Source organism: Macaca fascicularis, chromosome 1, assembly GCF_037993035.2.
Source record: "Macaca fascicularis isolate 582-1 chromosome 1, T2T-MFA8v1.1".
Taxonomy (NCBI): Eukaryota; Metazoa; Chordata; class Mammalia; order Primates; family Cercopithecidae; genus Macaca; species Macaca fascicularis.
The window spans coordinates 174089164-174108844 of record NC_088375.1 but is presented as its reverse complement, the minus strand read 5'-3'; the positions used below and the strand labels follow the sequence as shown (position 1 = coordinate 174108844).

The window sequence follows — 19681 nt, the reverse complement described above, 5'->3', positions numbered from 1 at the left end:
AGAAGAAGGGAGAGCAGAGAGGGTTGAAAAGCTATCTACTGTGTATTGCATTTACTATTTGGTTGGTGGGTGCCATAGAAGCCCAAATCCCAGCATGATGCAATATATTTATGCAACAAACCTGTACATTACCACCTGAATCTAAAATTTTTTTAAAAAAATTATTTATAAATAAAATGTCAGCTATTCAAAGAAGTCTCCTCTGCTGCCCACTCAGGACTAATGCCTTCCCACTCCTTGCACCTGCTGGAACCCTTCTCTCCAATAGCACTTAATTCATTATCATATATCTGTCTCTCTTAGGAAGAATGAAGATTTCTCTGAGTCAAAAGGCATGTTTTCCTCTCAATTTTATATAACCATATTATTGAGGATTCTCAATATGATGTGGTAAAAACATGAATATATTTTCCTTTTTTGCCATTAACACCTTCAGCCACATTCTAACAAATCATCCTTTCCAATTTCTCTGTAATAGCCTAGGCAGATTTTATCACTTCTAGTCATTTTTCATTACTAAGTGTACAATTTAAAACTTTAACCTCAAAATTGATTGCAAACTCATCCATTCCCTCTTTTCCCAGTGGAAGTCTTGTGCTGTGATGCTGGCTTATCAGAATAAAGGATCAGAGATGAAGCTGCTTAGACTTATCTATGACATTTATGCAGGCCAACCACATGGATTCACACAGGATATGCAATGTTCAACGCTAGAGAGCAAGATTCATATGGTATATCATGTTAACCACTCTTCCTATAGTTGTCCAGCACATAATTTCCACAACCATATTAGAAAGCTCTCAACTGTATATGCAAAGCTTATATGCATAACTGTATAAGAAAGCCCTGTAGTCTTATATTTGCTCTTCCAAGTATAATTATTCCAGAGTTTAGTAAAGATCCAAAAATAGTAGGGGAAATCAAAGTCTTCCTGTATAAATGATTACCTTCTAGAAAAGGGAAACCATCTTTGATCTTATCTATGTTATAGACTGAATGTTTTTGTTCCCCCAGAGTTCTTAAATTAAAATTTATTCACCATCATGATGGTACTAGAAATGAGAGCTTTGGGAGGGCTCTGCCCTCATAAGTAGGATGAGTGCTCCAATAAAAGGGACCCCAGGGAGCTCCCCAGGACCCTCAGCTATGTTGAGGACAAAGCAAGAATATGGCTGTCTGTGAACCAGATAGCAGACCCTCATCAGACACCAAATCTGCTGGTGCTTTGATCTAGGACATCCCAGCCTCCAGAACTGTGAGAAATATGTCTGTTGTTTATAAGCCACCCCATCTATGGTAGTTTGTTACGGCAGCCCAAATGGATTAAGACACCCTGATTTTGTCTGCTTATCTTTTCCTGGTGATATCTACAAATAATTACAACAATTACAAGTATAATTATAATAATGTATTAGATAATGTTTCTGGAAAACTCACCATCATATTTCATAAATTCTAATATATGTTCTTTCAGGCATCAACATTTCTGAAATAGCAATGTGATTTTCAATAAATGATATATCAAGGTTTGATTGTAAGCATTTTTCCCTCTCTTCGTGGTACTAAACCCCATTGTCAATATTAGACAGATCAATGAGACAGAAAATTAACAAGGATATTCAGGAATTAAACTCAGCTCTGGACAAAGCCGACCTAAGAGACATCTACGGAACTCTTCACCTCAAATCAATAGAATATACATTCATCTCAGCACCACATTGCTCTTATTCTAAACTTGACCACATAATTGGAAGTAAAAAACTCCTCAGCAAATGCAAAAGAACAGAAATCATAACAAACACTCTCTCAGACCACAGTGCAATCAAATTAGAACTCAGGATTAAGAAACTCACTCAAAACCGCACAACTACATGGAAACTGAACAACCTGCTCCCGAATGACTACTGGGTAAATAATGAAATTAAGGCAGAAATAAACAAGTTATTTGAAACCAATAAAAACAAAGACACAAAGTACCAGAATCTCTGGGACACAGCTAAAGCAGTGTTTAGAGGGAAATTTATAGCATTAAATGCCCACAGGAGAAAACAGAAAAGATCTAAAATCGACACACTAACATCACAATGAAAAGAACTAGAGAAGCAAGAGCAAACAAATTCAAAAGCTAACAGAAGATAACAAATAACTAAGATCAGAGCAGAACTGAAGGAGGTAGAGACATGAAAAGCCTTTCAAAAAATCAATGAATCCAGGAGCTGGTTGTTTGAAATGATCAACAAAATAGATAGACCTCTAGACAGACTAATATAGAAAAGAAGAGATGAGAATCAAATAGACATAATAAAAAATGATAAAGGGGATATTGCCACTGATCCCACAGAAATACAAACTACCATCAGAGAATCCTATAAACACTTATATGCAAATGAACTAGAAAATCTAGAAGAAATGGATAAATTCCTGAACACATACACCCTCCCAAGGCTAAACCAAGAAGTTGTCAAATCCCTGAATAGACCAATAACAGGTTCTAAAATTGAGGCAGTAATTAATAGCCTACCAACCAAAAAAAGTCCAGGACCAGACAGATTCACAGCCGTCTCTTACCAGAGGAAGAAAGAGCAGCTTGTACCATTCCTTCTGAAACTATTTCAAACAACAGAAAAAGAAGGACTCCTCCCTAACTCATTTTATGAGGCCAACATCATCCTGATACCAAAACCTGGCAGAGACACCAGAAAAACAGAAAATTTCAGGCCAATATCCCTGATGAACATCAATAAAATACTGGCAAACCGAATCCAGCAGCACATCAAAAAGCTTATCTACCACAATTAAGTCGGCTTCATCCCTGGGATGCAAGGCTGGTTCAACATATGCAAATCAATAAATGTAATCCATCACACAAACAGAACCAATGACAAAAGCCACATGATTATCTCAATAGATGCAAAAAAGGCCTTTGATAAAATTCCACACCCTTTCATGCTAAAAACTTTCAATAAACTAGGTATTGATGGAATATATCTCAAAATAATAAGAGCTATTTATGACAAACCCACAGTCAATATCATACTGAATGGGCAAAAGCTGAAAGCATTCCCTTTGAAAACCAGCACAAGACAGGGATGCCCTCTCTCACCACTCCTATTCAATATAGTATTGGAAGTTCTGGCCAGGGCAATCAGGCAAAAGAAAGAAATAAAGCATATTCAAATAGGAAGACAGGAAGTCACATTGCCTCTGTTTGCAGATGACATGATTGTATATTTAGAAAACTCCATCGTCTCAGCCCAAAATCTCCTTAAGCTGATAAGCAACTTCAGCAAAGTCTTGGTATACAAAAATCAGTGTGCAAAAATCACAAGCATTCAAATACACCAGTAATAGACAAACAGAGAGCCAAATCATGAGCAAACTCCCATTCACAATTGCTACAAAGAGAATAAAACACCTAGGAATCCAACTTACAAGGGATGTGAAGGACCTCTTCAAGGAGAACTACAAACCACTGCTCAAGGATATAAGAGAGGACACAAACAAATGGAAAAACATTCCATGCTCATGGATAGGAAGAATCAATATCATGAAAATGGCCATACTGCCCAAAGTAATTTATAGATTCAATGCTATCCCAATCAAGCTACCACTGACTTTCTTCACAGAGTTAGAAAAAACTACTTTAAATTTCATATGGAACTAAAAAGAGCCCATATATCCAAGACAATCCTAAGCAAAAACAACAAAGCTGGAGGCATCACGCTACCTGACTTCAAACTATACTACAAGGCTACAGTAACTGAAACAGCATGGTACCAAAACAGATATATAGACCAATGGAATAGAACAGAGGCCTCAGAAATAATGGCTGCACATTTACCACCATCTGATCTTTGACAAACTTGACAAAAACAAGCAATGGGGAAAGGATTCCCTACTTAATAAATAGTGTTGGAAAAACTGGCAGAAGATTTCAAAATTTGAAAGCTAGCAGAAGACAAGAAATAACTAAGATCAGAGAAGAACTGAAGGAGACAGAGACATGAAAAACCTTTCAAAAAATCAATGAATCCAGGAACTGGTTGTCTGAAAACAGATAGACTTCTAGCCAGACTAATAAAGAAAACTGAAACTGGAACCCTTCCTTACACCTTATACAAAAATTAACACATGATGGATTAAATACTTAAACGTAAGACCTAAAACCATGAAACCCTAGAAGCAATACCATTCAGGGCACAGGCATGGGCAAAGACTTCATGACTAAAACACCAAAAGCAGTGGCAACAAAAGCCAAAATTGACAGATGGAATCTGATTAAACGAAAGAGCTTCTGCACAGCAAAAGAATCTATCATCAGAGTGAACAGGGAACCTACAGAATGGGTGAAAATTTTTGTCAGCAAAAGAATCTATCATCAGAGTGAACAGGGAACCTACAGAATGGGAGAAAATTTTTGCAATCTATCCATCTGACAAAGGGATAATATCCAGAATCACAAAGAACTTAAACAAAATTACAAGAAAAAAACAAACAACCCCATCAAAAAGTGGGCAAAGCATATGAACAGACACTTCTCAAAAGAAGACATGTATGCAGCCAGCAAACATGAAAAAAAGTTCATCATCACTGGTCATTAGAGAAATGCAAATCAAAACCACAATGAGATAGCATCGCACACCAGTTAGAATGGCAATCATTAAAAAATCAGGAAACAACAGATGCTGGAGAGGATGTGGAGAAATAGGAACGCTTTTACACTGTTCTTGGGAGTGTAAATTAGTTCAATCACTGTTGAAGACAGTGTGGTAATTCCTTAAGGATCTAGAACAAGAAGTACCATTTGACCCAGCAATCCCATTACTGGCTGTATACCCAAAGGATTATAAATCATTCTACTATAAAGACACTTTGCACACATATGTTTATTGCAGCACTATTCACAGTAGTAAAGACTTGAAACCAGTCAAAATGTCCATCAACAATGACAGACTGGATAAAGAAAATGTGGTTCATATACACCATGGAATGCTATGCAGCCATAAAAAAGGATGAGTTCATGTCCCTTGCAAAATTCTTATTGTGGTTTTTCAACCCCCCACTAAGCAACCTCAGCTTACCTCTAGCCCCACTGAAGCACGTGGGTTTCCTGGCAATGCCAGGCTCTTTCTCATTCTCCTGCCTCTGGATGAAGGGACATGGATGAAGCTGGAAACCATCATTCTCAGCAAACGAACACAAGAACAGAACACCAAACACCACATGTTCTCATCATAAGTGGGAGTTGAACAATGAGAACACAGGAACACAGGGAGAGGAACATCACACACCAGGGCCTGTCAGTGGGTATGGGGATAGGGGTGGGAGAGAATTCAGATAAATACCTAATGCCTAATAATGAATAACTTTTAATGAATGCTTGCTCCATGCTTAGCAATAAAAAAGTTGGGTGAGCATCATTATTATTCCTATGATGTGAATTAGGAATTTGAAGCACAGGAAGGATAACAATGAGCAACTTGCCAGTATTTGAATGGTTTCAAGGTTCTCAATAGAAATTTAGGGTACTGTATCATGTTGCTCCTACTTAACTGGAAAGCCCTGCCTTTCTGCACATTTCCCAGTATACCTTATCTCAGGGTCTTTGTTCACGCTATTCCCGTGCCTGGAATTCACTTTCCAAGCAATCACTTTCTCCATATTTTAGCCAATGCCTCGGATCCTCAACAGGATTAACTCTTCCTGCTCAGAGCAACAGCATTCACATTATATATATTTGTCATGTATTTATCATTATACATAGATAGAGCTATAGATAGAGATATAAATGCATTATTATACACCTCTCTCTCCTGGCATAGACAGACTGATAATTATGGATGATGAAAACAGTACTTATAATGCTAACTGCCAATAACAAGATATTAAAGAACTAAATGACACAACTTAGAAATGTGCATAAATTAACTCCCAAGAAGGTGAACTTTAACCAGGGAGATAAAGGAAGGAACCAAGCAAGTAAAATCTCTCTCCTTCTGTCCTCTCTTGGAGTGCTCTGAAACCTGGGCTGTTTGTACATCCTGCTGAGAAGTGTTTCATGGGGCCAAGTGGACCCAACTACTGAGAGATCTGAGGTCAATATTTGTGGCGTTTGTGAAGCAACCGATGATGAGTAACACATCACCTTGCCTTGCTCGCCAACTTCCAGAATATGGAATATGTGCTGAATCAAAAAAACTATACATGGCACTGAATCTACAATAGCTAGAGTATATGGGTCAGGTGTCAAGGGGTGAAAGTGAGTATGCCCACTCTCACATCCAGGACCTACTTGCAGGATTGTGCTTCCTACCCCCACAACTTTGTTCTTGAGTATAGGGTACACATCCGCCAGAGAATTAAATAATGGTTCCACTGAACTGGAAACCCTGTAATTATGACATGGCTACTTTAAGCGCATCTTTTCAGTGGAACTGTAGGCAAAGAAAGAAGTTACTATGTCACAAACACAGCCGGGAAGATGACATGTGGAACACAGGCAATTCACTGAAGAGTCTTTTAATATTTCCTTGATAACTAATAATCATCAATGGGCAATGACAGTAACCACAAACCCAACCAGAGTTGGGCAAGTAAGGGCTTATTTCCATCAGGAATGAGGGTCTGTCTTATCCCACCAGGCAACTGACTGAACTAGCTGAAATATTGGCCAGTGGTGAGGGAAATCTAAAATGATAGAGGATGGAGATAATAAATGTCATTCATGGCCTCAGCATCAGCTTCAGCAGCAGAGACTATACCTTGTTTCTCTAATCCTCATGGCTTCAGTCTTGCAGACAACAAGTGGCAAACAACCTGGACGAGGAATCTACCAGTGATTGGACCTGTTCTTCCCTCTTTGGGAAGGAATAAGAACACACACACACACACACACACACACAGAAAAAAAAACTTGGGGGAGACCCCATATTGTAGTACAAGAGCCAGAAATAAGAGGACAAGGGGGGTTTGGAATGGCCCAAGAGAGGAATAGATGGGACATCTTGAGTCAGCTTTAGATTCCCTTGGCTTTGGGTATTTGTTTTGCATTGGCTGTTGTCGTATTGACACACTTAGTATAGGTCAGTGTGGTTCCACCAAATGAAGCTAAACACACACTTGCTCAGGAAAGCTGGACTCTCTTCCATGACAGACACCACACAACCAGGCTGACCCCAGCCATTTCTGCACTTAGATGAAACACCATACCACAGAATTCAGGATCTAGTTTCCCAAAAGCCACTCAGGAAGCCAAATAATGTACCTAGAAACTGCAGAGGAGTTGATATCTTTGGGGGCAAAGTTTGAATAGTAGGGAAAAGGAAAAGATTGGGGAGAGCCAAACAGATATATTCCTTCTTCTTTCTCCTTCTCAAGTACTGTTCTGTGGTGTGCTTTCTATTTACAACCTCTCTAAAGGCATTTTGCAAGGCCAAACAAGCACCTCCAACAAGATATCTGCTGCGTACGTCACACTGCACTGCTTCCTATACTTCCCTAAGTCAATGTCTTTTCCTCCATGTTTATTGCCCTATCTTTACAGCTCCCAGATAGAGCATCAGCAGTTAATATTGGCCCAGATGATATTTTCTTGGGGACCATGGAAAAGGCAGATATAACAACAAGAACGACAGTACGAAATTATTATTATTACAGCAAAACTTACATTTTTTGGGTCCTACTCTGTGCCAAGCACTGTTCTATACATTAACTCATGTACTCCATTAATAGCAGGAGTCATGGCTTACTAATCTTTGTAAACCCAGTACACAGCACATAACAGGGCAAATGGCAGGTAGTCTCAGAAAATGTTTGAGAAATAATACAGGTCTCCATAACAGAGCTTTGAAGCTAGTCATTTGCAAGACCTCCATTTTAATTTAGCTGCATTTCTCAAAATCAGTCCTAGTGAGCACCTACCATGTACCAGAAATTTGCACATCTTTTGTCTAATTTTGAACTCCAAATTGTCTCATAATATAACGCTATAATATGTTGTATAGGTGATAAAACTGAAACCAGTGGAGGTAGAATTGAATCTCAAAACGAACATTTACTTACCCTAAGTTAGAAAACAGTATTAAACAAATTATTTAACAAGTTTGAGCCTTTTAAAGGGTGATAATTAACAAGAAATGCCCTACTTTATTAAACAGCTATTGGCAGGGTGAAAAGTGCATTGTTCTACAGGTGTCAATTTCTAAATATTGATGAGGAAATTCAGGCTCAAAATATTAAAAGACTTGCTCAGTGTCCTACAAATTTTGTAGCACACACAGGAGATTTTTCTCTGAATCAATTGCCAGAACAATTTATATTATACCTTATTGTGGATCTTGTGTAAAAGTAGAGAACAGATTTCAGATGTCCTCATTCTAGCCCTCTGTGTCCCCACAACACATTTCCAAAGGCAGCAAGCAGGAGTACAGCAGGTAGGATTCCCTTTAGGGACTGCATACCATGACAACTTTCAAGAGACCGGAGCACGGGGGACTATCAGTTTGCCAATGTGAAAACAAAGCTTTCCTTATTAATAAGTCCTTGGTACTTGATAATTTTCCCAGGCCTTTAATTTCTGCTGATGGTTAGTTTGTAAGTTTAATAATATATCTGAGATAAAAGAAGAAGGTGCGTGTGCAGACAATGCGGCAATGTCTACTTTTAAAGTAAAAAAATACTTGGGTTGTTGAGTAGAGTCAGAAAAGGAGCCAAGGATAATAGTGAACAGCAACAACAAATCCTGTCCACTTAGTAACTTCAGGGTTCAGGTTAGGGACACAATGTAGAATTCTGTCAGAGATGTGGTAGCAGCACTTATGCACATGGCTAGACTCCTGCACTTCTAAGCAGTATGTTCTTCCCTGAGACCATCAGGGGTGCTTTAGCATGGGTTAAAGGAAGATGCTCTTTTCTTTTTCTTTTTTCTTAAAATTTTAATTAACATATAATAATGATTATTTATATTTTGGGGGTACAGTGTGATGTTTTGTACACATTGTGGAATGATTATATTAAGCTAATTAACATGTTTATCCTCTCACACACTTAATTTTTTGGGGAAAACATTTAAAATCTACTCTCAGCAATTTTCAAATATACATTATCATTAACCATAGCCAGCACGTTGTGCATTAGATCTCCAAAACTTATTCCCCCTATCTAATGGAAACTTTGTATCCTTTGACAGATACCTCCTCATTCTTCTGAGTCCCCATCTGCTGGCAACCACCATTCTACTTTCTGCTTTTAAGTCTGATTTTTTTAGATTCCACATATAAGTAAGATCATACAGTATTTGTGTTTCTGTGCCTGGCTTATTTCACATAGCAAAATGTTCTCCAGGTTCATTCATGTTATTGCAAATGACAGAATATCTTCTTTTTTAAGGCTGAACAGTATTCTATTTTGCATATATACCACTTTTTTAATGTACTCATCTGTGGGTGGACACTGATCATGAATAGTTGAATAGCCAAATAGTGAATTTGGCTATCGTGAATCTTGCTGCAGTGAACATGGACATGAAGTTATCCCTTTGAGATACTAATTTAATTTCCATTGGAAACTCAAAAGTGGGCTTGCTGGATCATATGCTAACTCTATTGTCAATTGTTTGAGGAACCCCCATACTGTTTTCCTTAATGGTTGTACCAATTTACATTTCCACCAACAATGTGTAAGGTTCCTTTTTCTCCACATCTTTACCAATACTTGTTATCTTTCATCTTTTTTGTAACAATTATCCTAACAGGTGTGAGATGATGTTTCATTGTGGTTTTGATTTGCATTTCCCTGATAATTAGTGATGTTCAACATTTTTTTCATATACCCACTGGCCTTTTGTATGTCTTCTTTTGAGAAATGTCTACCCAGGTCATGTGCCCATTTTTAAACTTTTATGTAGTTATTTGTTTTCTCGTCAATTTGTTGAATTCCTTATATATTTTGAATATTTACCCATTATCAAACGTATGATTTGCATTTCTTTTTTTTTCTGAGACAGGGTCTGGCACTGTCACCCAGGCTGGAGTGCAGTGGCATGATCTTGGCTTACTGCAAACTCCACCTCCTGAACTCATAGAATCCTCCTGCCTCCACCCCCCCAAGTACCTGAGACTACAGGTATGTGCCATCAAGCCCTGCTAATTTTTGTATTTTTTTTGTAGAAATGGGGTTTTGCCATGTTTCCCAGGCTGGTCTCAAATGCCTGAACTCAAGCAATTTACCTGCTTTGGCCTCCCAAAGTGCTGGGGTTACAGACATGAACCACTGCTTCCAGCCAGGTTTGCAAATATTTTCTTCTAATCCATAGGTTGTCTCTTCACTCTGTTAATTGTTTTCTTTTCTGTGTAGATGCTTCATTTTTGATGTAATCTTCTTTGACTATTTTTGCTTTTCCTGCCTGTGCTCTTGGGGTGATATTGAAAAACCGTTGCCCACACGAAAGTAATGGAGGTTTTCCCTTATTTTTTCTTTTAGTAGTGTTATAGTTTCAGGTCTTCCATTCAAGTCTTTAATCAATTTTGATTTTATTTTTGTATATGGTATAAGAAAAGGGTTCAATTTCATTCTTCTGCAAGTGAATATCCTGTTTTCCCATCAGCATTTATTGAAGAGACTAACTTTTCCCCATTATGTGTTCTTGGGGAAATAATATATTATAACACCTTTGTAAAAAATCTATATACATGACTATATACATGTGGGTTTATTTCTGGGCTCCTTATTCTGCTTCATTTGTTGATATGTCTGGTTTTATGCCAGTGTCATGCTGTTTTGCTCACTGTAGCTTTGTAACATATTTTGAAATCAGGTAGTATGACAGCCTGCAGATTTGTTGTTTTTGCTCAAGATGGCTTTGGCTAGTAGAGGGTTTTTATGGTACCATACAAATTTTAGGATTGCTTTTTTTTCTATTTCTGTTAAAAATATCATTGAAATTTTTTAATTGGAACTTTGATAGGGATTGCATTCAATCTATAGATTGCTTTGGATAGTATGAACATTTTAACAATATTAATTCTTCCAATCCATAAACATAAGATATCCTTCCATTTGTTTGTATCTTCTTCAATTTCATTCATTACCATCATCATTCATTTTACAGCTTTTAGTATATAGACCTTTAACCTCCTTAGTTAAATTTATTTATAGGTATATTTTGATGCTATTATAAATGGGATTATTTTCTTAATTTCCTTTTAAGATGCTTCGTTTTTAATGTACAGGAATGCTACTGGTTTTGTATGTTGATTTTGTGTCCTACAACTTTACTGAATTTGTTTATTAGTTTCATTAGTTTTTTTTTTGGTGGACGGTTTTCTATATATAAAGGTTTTCTATATATAAGATCATGTTGCCAGCAAAGACTATTTAACTTCTTCCTTTTTTATTTAAATGCCTTTTATTTATTTTTATTACCTAATTGCTCTGGCTAAAAAAATGTGCTCTTGAAGCACAGCATTTAGAATGTATCTGTGGCCACAGAGTGGGATCTTGGCATCTATCATCAATAAATGGTGTTGAGAGGAAACTGGAATTCAAGAAGTCCTGTGTATCCTCTGTAATTTTTATAGCCCTATGGAACTGCACAGCTAGAATTCATAAAAGCTATAGTAACTTGAGCAAAACCACAGAGGTTAGGTTTTCCATATTTTGTTAGGCCCCATTTAGCTAAAGCATATGGTATGGGAGGTATGCCTGGAAATGTCACTTTTGGTAAAATTGCAAGAGGACTTTGAATGCTTTGTGGGCATTTGTGAATGTTCAGGAAGCTATGAGAAATTAATTAAGATTCCTGACAAATGAAATAGCATGACTTGAAATTTACTTCAGAAAAATTAATCCTGCCACACCGTGTAGGTTGAATTGGAGTAAAAAAAATGCAAATAAATGAGATAATCAGTTAAAAAGATGATTATAGTAGCTCAGAAAAAGAAGAAATGAGACTTCCCAGGGATTTATTTATTCTCACTTCTCAGACTGTGTTATGGAACTTCCGAGTTGCCAGATAAGAGCCTTCCAATAAAAAAGTAGGTGTCCTTGTCATTCCCAGGAATTCTCATGGTAAAAGGAAAAGATAAATAATTCTATATAAAGACATTTCTGGGAAGAGAAAAGAGAACTCTAGATCTCTGGGGCAGAGGCTGCTGAATACAATCTCATAAACATTTCCCCCTTCTCTCATTATAATAGAAGCCTAATATTATTTGAGACAGCAATGAACCTAGCTAAAAGGCTGCATTTCGTATCCTCCTTGCACCTGACTGTGGTAAAATGATAAAGATCCAGGTAATGAAAAGTGGTAGAAATAGCAGAAAAAATGCTAAAGGAAACCAACTTAACTGGAAACTGGGACCTTTTGTTCTATCCTCCTCCTTCCTGTTGCCAGCCTGGAACAATGATGTAATGTTATTCCAGCTGCCATCTTGGACAATGAGGTGACCTTGAGAATGAAAGCACTATACTGATGGTGGTGAAGTGGTAAATGGCCCTGAACATCTCTTGCATGAGGGGCAAACTCCTCTCTTGTTTGAATCACTATTGATTGTTTGGTATTTCCTATTAATATTATACGCAGCTAAACCTAGTCTTAAGTAATACAGCCACTTCGCAAAAGTAAACTTTGGGAGCCTGGGACTTAGACTTAGACTTGACTCTCTTAAAGTAATTGTTAAATTATTAAAATAAAGAATCCCAGAGATAGTAACTACTATAACCGCTCATTTCCTACAAGGCTCAAGCTATTAAATCTACTCTGTATAGCCTCCGTCAAGACGGCATTATTTTCAATTGTTTCCTACAATTCTGCACAACATACATCTTCTTTTTCATCCCTACCACCATTGCCTTAACTCTGCTCTCTTATTTTCTGTGCCTATTGACACAAGCCTCCTCACTTGTTTCCCTGTCTCTAGTTTTATCCACCCCTCACTCCACCCACATTGCCTACATGTCTTCCACACTGACAACAAAATGCCATGTCCAAACCCAGAGCCAATTACATCATTTCTTACTTAAAGCCTTTGTATGGCTCCAGATAACCTGGAACTGAATTTTTCTGTTTCAACCTTATCTCCCCGTAATCTACTCCACATACTCCATTTCCCATTTACATCTCTTCTTAAACTCCTGAAGTCACACTGCCTCATGCCTCCTGTCTTTTCACTGTAATGCTCTTCCATCTCTTACCCACCTGGCTTGCCTTTGTCCGTATTTAAAGACTGTGGGGGGCACCTAAGGCAGGAGTTCTCAAATGTTTTGGTCTCAGAGTCAGAGTCTACCCTTAAATATTATTGGGGACTGCAAGATGACTTACTCATGTCATTTATATCTGTTAATATTTACCAAGTAGAAATTTAAAATGAGAACAATTTTTACTATTTACATGAAATCCATTTTCAAATAACAGTAATATGTACTAAAATATAAAAAAGTTTTTTATTTAAAAATACATTTTCAAAAAATTCATGAAAAACTGGCATTGCTTTACATTTTTGCAAATTTCTCTAACACTGGTTTCATAAGATACAGATTTTAATGTCTTCATCTACATTCAGTCTGTATTGCTATGTTGGTTTGCTTGAAGTATATGATGAAAATTTGGAATATTTTGTGGATATTATTTGAATCTGCACAAAAATTCAACAACTGATAACCTCTTATTAGCTGCAATATGGAGTCTGAAACTATACTAATGAATTTTTTGTATTGTGTTACATTAAAACCCATTGGTCAACCTTAAATGAGTCTTTTATTTAAAAGCATGATCTCTATAGCATCATGTGTGGGTCATTTGAAAAACACCAGTTTACTGAGTCATGTAATATTGATACACTGACCACACAATATCAAAAAAAAAATACATTTTTCACTGTCACCACAAATCTTATCAGCAAAGGCTTTAAGTAGTAGGAAACCATCAAGTTCCCAGTGGCAGATTCCAAAATTATGATTTTTGTGTGAAAGCTCAAATTTGATCATTGCCAACAAATACGGTTGTTTTCCTTAAATTAATATACTTTCTTTAGGAATATGTCTGCCTAACACCCAGATCTGAACAGCCATAGTTTTTCTATGTCGTTCTTCCAAATAAAAAGATTTTCCATGCAAAAAGGCAGCTAGTTCAACTTGCAACTAAATTACACAACTACTTTTCTTCAAGGCAGCCTTTGTACTTTAGTATGAGCAAAAAACCTTCATGGCACAACTACTTTGCCCCACAGATGTTATAAAGGTGTTACACAGGGTTGACATTTAATTAAAGTAATATTTTTTACTGATTATTGGAGAGAATTCTTAAAGAAAACTGGCATTGTTTACTGTGAGTACACGGTGTGTTAAAGAAGACAATGACTACTTACATAATTTGGTACTGCTCCTCATGCTCTGGCACCTGTAGTTTTACCTACCATTGCTTTTGCACCATCAATACAAATGGTAACAGAGTGAAAAGAAAGAAAATAATAGCTTAGGTTTATTAAGAAAAGAGTTTTGGCCGGGCGCGGTCGCTCAAGCCTGTAATCCCAGTACTTTGGGAGGCCGAGACGGGCGGATCACGAGGTCAGGAGATCGAGACCATCCTGGCTAACACGGGTGAAACCCTGTCTCTACTAAAAAATACAAAAAAACTAGCCGGGCGAGGTGGCGGGCGCCTATAGTCCCAGCTACTCGGGAGGCTGAGGCAGGAGAATGGCGTAAACCCAGGAGGCGGAGCTTGCAGTGAGCTGAGATCCGGCCACTGCACTCCAGCCTGGGCGCCAGAGCGAGACTCCGTCTCAAAAAAAAAAAAAAGAAAGAAAAAAAGAAAAGAGTTTTGACCTCATGAACCCCCTAAAATGGCCTTGAGATCTTCGGGGGCTCAGGGACTTAACCTTGAGAACCACTTGTCTGTGAGACTAATCTTCCCCTCTTTGAGGAGTTGCCACCTTTCCACTCCTTTGATAAGGCTCCTGTGGAAGCTGCCCATTTCTAAGTAAACCTGCCCCACCGTTACTTCTGACTGATTGTCTCAGAGAGACCCAGTGAATCCTTTCCCCAGGAAATTTGGCCTTAGAACTTTGAAAAGTGGACAGTTCACTGAAGCAGCCTCTTTTAGTGTCTGAGGCTATGAGATATAAAGCTTTAGAAGTGTCAGTGACAATACCTCCTGTCAAAGCGACCAAGAGACAGAGGAGACCATCTGCATTGAGTGAAACAGAGATGAGAGGTGGAGAGAAATCAAATGTTAATGTTCAAATAAATGGACCCAGATTTTTCTTAGGTCCAGCCATGTTGCCATTCTTGATGTTAATACCCCAGTATCTCTACAATAAAAACTCCTCTTTATATATTGTTTATATAAATTTATATATTGTTTACACAAATTTTCTGTTACTTAAAAGCATCTGGGAAAAAAAATTGGCTCAAGAGACTCATCTGTGAAGCCTCCTTGACTCCATCCTGTAAGCAGAATTGATAATGTCAAATCAATTGGTTTGCCAAAATTAAAGCTAGCCCTCATCTCTACCATAACACCTGCCTCACTGTAATCTCATTGTACTGTAATGGTTTCTCACTAGAATGTTCCCCCTAATACATTACAAGCTCTAAGAAAGCGGTATAAGTAGAGGACTTTTTAAAAACTCAAATCTTAGCAAATTAAATGTATAAATGGATAAGTAGGGAAAAAGAGACAGAAAGAAGGAAGGAATAAAAAGAGCACATTCACACAGACATAAAATCTTGTTATATTACTTCCTGGTTAAGTCATTTTGGCTGTCTGAACCTGCACCAACCCACTTGCAAAATACCTAGGCCCCTAGGCTGAAGCTGAAATTCAGACACTTAAATGCCTTCACTAAGTAAAATTGTCCTAAGTTATGGAACTTTATCCTTGCTGGCTCAGTTTGAAACACTGATGTTATGGAAACTATATCTTTGATCGTTTCTCTCAAAATCAAGAAAATTGTGACATTTATAAAACTTTGTATTTTATAAACAAAACTGTATAAATTGGAGGTATCCAAATAGACCCCACCCACCTTCCCCATTTAACTACTTAGTCAAGAAACTTGAAAATTAAGTCCCTCAAACCGTTAAATGTAATAACCAAATATAAAGGTTATAACTCTTTGACAATCTTTTAATATTCATTTCCTCATCTGTAAAACAGGGAAAAATATCCGACAGAGTTGCCACAAAGGTTAAATGAGACTCTGTCTTTCTAGCAATGTACTAGCATGGGGTAAGCTAAGTCGATTATTTTACAAGCTTTTTCTTCTCTCCCAGAAACATTATGTACTTTAGGCTTCCTCTCAGGAAGTTAGGATTGAAATAACATTTATAGATGAGCTAAGTCAGAGGATGGCCTAAATTCACATAGCTTAGTAACTGCCACTGCCGGGAGCCCAACGCAGGCTTCCTGACTCCGCACCCTGCTCGTCCATTACACCTGTAGTCTCTCCCCTTCAGGCAAAGAGCGCTAAGATTTCAGTTCTAGTATTTTATTCTACCTTCGGGTATTTAAGCAAATGAATTTTGTAAAGAATTGAGAAAGAACTGAAAATAATAGTGAACATTTGAAGGCATTACAAGGTGTGTGAAAGTAATGACAAGCAGATTTGAAATAACAAGACATGAATTTCGGTTGGTGACTGCCCTGACACCAGCTTGGCGAGTTGGGGAAGTCAGTTAAGCAAAAGGCACAGCAATTATGTTACATGCAAAGCAGAATTTTTTTCTTGTCTTACCGGAAAAGGGAATGAATTCATTTTCTGAGCACCTATGTTCAGGCACTTCACAAGCATTATATTAATTAATTCTTATAACAGTCCTGCTCCGTGTGTATTATTATCCCTACTTTTTCTGACAAGATATCTGGGATCTAATAGTTTAATTTGCCCAGGCTGACAAAATTAGTACCTGCAATTCCCACTACCCTAGACTGTTCTACCTGCCTTAAAAGATCACTGTGAGATAAAATGAAATAAGAGATAAGAACAAACATGTCACACTGTCCAAAAGGTGGGACTACTGGTGAATAGTCCTCAGCTGCGAAGTCAGGAAACCTGACTTTAAAGTTCTTACCTCTCCACTTACTATTAACAAGTGTACAGGCTTGTCAACATCACTTCACTTCTCTGAACCTCAGTTTTCTCAACAATAAATGGGGCACAAGATCACAGGCATCGTGGCCTGCCTTACAGACCATTAGGAGACTCCAGCAAGATCGCAATTGTAAAAACCCTTTGTGCTCTGTAGAACCCTATACAAATGTGTGCTATTATTATTATTGCTATTACCATTATTATTACACCATGTTCTTTGGGCAAGACATTTATGTTAAACTGACACAGCACATAATTGGAGTGCTCAAGTTAAATAAATGAAGTCAGCTGTCTGACTCCTTTAAGATAAATGATGTTATTACAACATAATTGTATAACCCCATATAGCTTACAGCAGCAAAAGGATGTGTATTTCACATGCCCTCCTATAATTACATCCCCATTATAATTTTGCAGTTAGTTGCGATGAGCTCTGGTCATGAAAACATGCCAATTTTGTATGGGATTGAAGTCTGCCTAATTTTAGCAAATTGAGAGTCACACAAAAGAAAAGAGATAAATACTATGTTGTTATTTTTCATTAGAGAATTGCTATATTAAGAGGCTGTGATCCAGCTGTGTTTGTTTAAATAAAAGTGTGATTTGAATACCTCCTACAGCTAATGTTCCTGCCAATGAATAAAAGATAAAAATGCGGCTCTCGTTGGATGGGAGTCTCTGCGTTCTAGCTGACTCGGAGATTTATTGTTCCACATAAGGAAGCTGAAAGCGTGGAGGGCAGACCACACGCAGCGGCCTTTTGTGTATTGTTTCAAGTCGTATCACTAATAGATTTCTTCCACCGAGGCTCCCAGCAATTCAGCTGTGCTCAAATGCTCCACTTAACTGTGAAAAAAAATAATAATAAAATAGTAATTATGCCTAAATGGCAAATGCAGCCCAGCTCAATGCCACAAGGAAGAAAGTAAACAGGAACGAATACCATTCAGAGAAGAAATGCTGTATTTTAGTGTCCTGGTGATAATGGATTTAAGTCTCGTTTTTCTTTCAAACAGACTCCTCTCACTCATATCCCAGTGCCTCTCTTTCCCCTGTGTCTCCCCTAAAAACTAGCAATATTCTCCTGACATTCATTCCCCTCAAGTCAGCCACCTCAGAATGAAAGAAATATGATGTCCAGGCTATAGACAACATATTGCAATTCCAAAGCCTGTGGAGTGATGTTCTAGGAGCGTGGCCCACTGGGATATAGGCAGGGTTAAAATCACAGTCTAATGATGGATGTAAGATATGCGTTCCCCATTCTCCAAACTGCTAACTATCTTTTTGAAAAATGTCATTATCTCACTGCTTGCTCTTGATCACTCAATTCCTGCCGAATTCCACTTTTCATCTTAAAGTAGCCATAGCAGACTTCTTATGGACACACACACACACAGACACATACACACACGTGCATGGACACACAGCATGCTATCTCTTACCTCAGGCCTTTGCAAGCACTGCCTACCTTCTCTACTGACTTTTCTTCCCTCCCTTACTCATGTAGCAGACTCCTACTCATTTTCATGATTTAATTCAAACACCATTTCCCAGAAATCTTCCCTGCTCCACTCCCACGGGTTCTCCAAGTATGGGACGAGCGGACCTCCTCTCCGCTGCAAAGATGCACTGCATAATCTGTCCTGCTGATCCTCAGCCCAGGAGGCTGGACTGGGCTAGAGAGACATGCATTATGTCTTTCCCAACCCCAATCTGGAGCGGAGGGAGCATATTTCTTGCTTTCTCTCTTTTCTCTCCCCACCAATCTTTATCATTCACCAGAATCACAGCCATCGTCAGCAACTGTCACTGATAGGAGTGCATTTTCAGATGAGTTAGAACTAGAATAAGGAGACCTATAGTTGACTGAAATGTTCTGTTTGTTTCTCTGTCTCCCCTATTAAGCTTCTGAGGGTGGGAACTGTGTCATTTCACCCCGGTAACCTCAGGGTCCCTAACATTGACTAGAAATTTATAGATGTGTAAAATGATGGATGGATGGATGGATGGATGGACCGATGGATGGGTGGATGGATGGATAATAAAACATAATTTAGGAAAGGAGACCGGTGACATTTGAAAAGGGAAAACAAGTTGCAATGAAAGCCAAAATGAGGGACAGTGCATTTACAGAGGGAAAATAATGGAAGATCCATATGGGAAGAGTGACCGCTGAGGTAAGACTTAAAAGATCTTGTGATTAGGAACTGAGCATCCCAGTCAGAGGGTATAGTGAAAGTAACTACTGAACAAACACACCGGAACCTACACTATTCAAAGGGTCCAGTCACTTTAGAAATCAACACTTTTTTTTTTTCAGTAATAACCAACCTCTGAGAACTTAAGAAGCAATCTTCAAGACATACCTGCATAGATACCGAAAAAAAAAAAAATCAGTTTCAGATGGTTTTGTTTCGCTGTTTTTATAAAACCCAACTCTGGACTAACTAGCTTGATTTTCCACCTTTCTGTTCTTTCAAAGGCTGAGTACATATGATTCTCATCTACAGTATGTGCTCAATATTGAATGAAGTGACTGAACTAATAAACTCAAAATTACTATCACTGGGGACAATAAAAGTGTCACATCA

At 38.0% G+C, this 19681-nt stretch overlaps 1 long non-coding RNA gene across 1 annotated transcript in view; it reads right to left on the bottom strand.

The window, feature by feature from the left end:
* LOC135968764 (uncharacterized) overlaps positions 1-18598 on the bottom strand; it is a 111183-nt gene extending 92585 nt beyond the window's left edge. Inside the window, exon 1 of the long non-coding RNA XR_010583725.1 lies at positions 18533-18598. This is a non-coding gene — a long non-coding RNA (uncharacterized lncRNA). The remainder of the gene's footprint in view (positions 1-18532) is intronic.
* Between the last annotated feature and the right edge of the window lie 1083 nt (positions 18599-19681).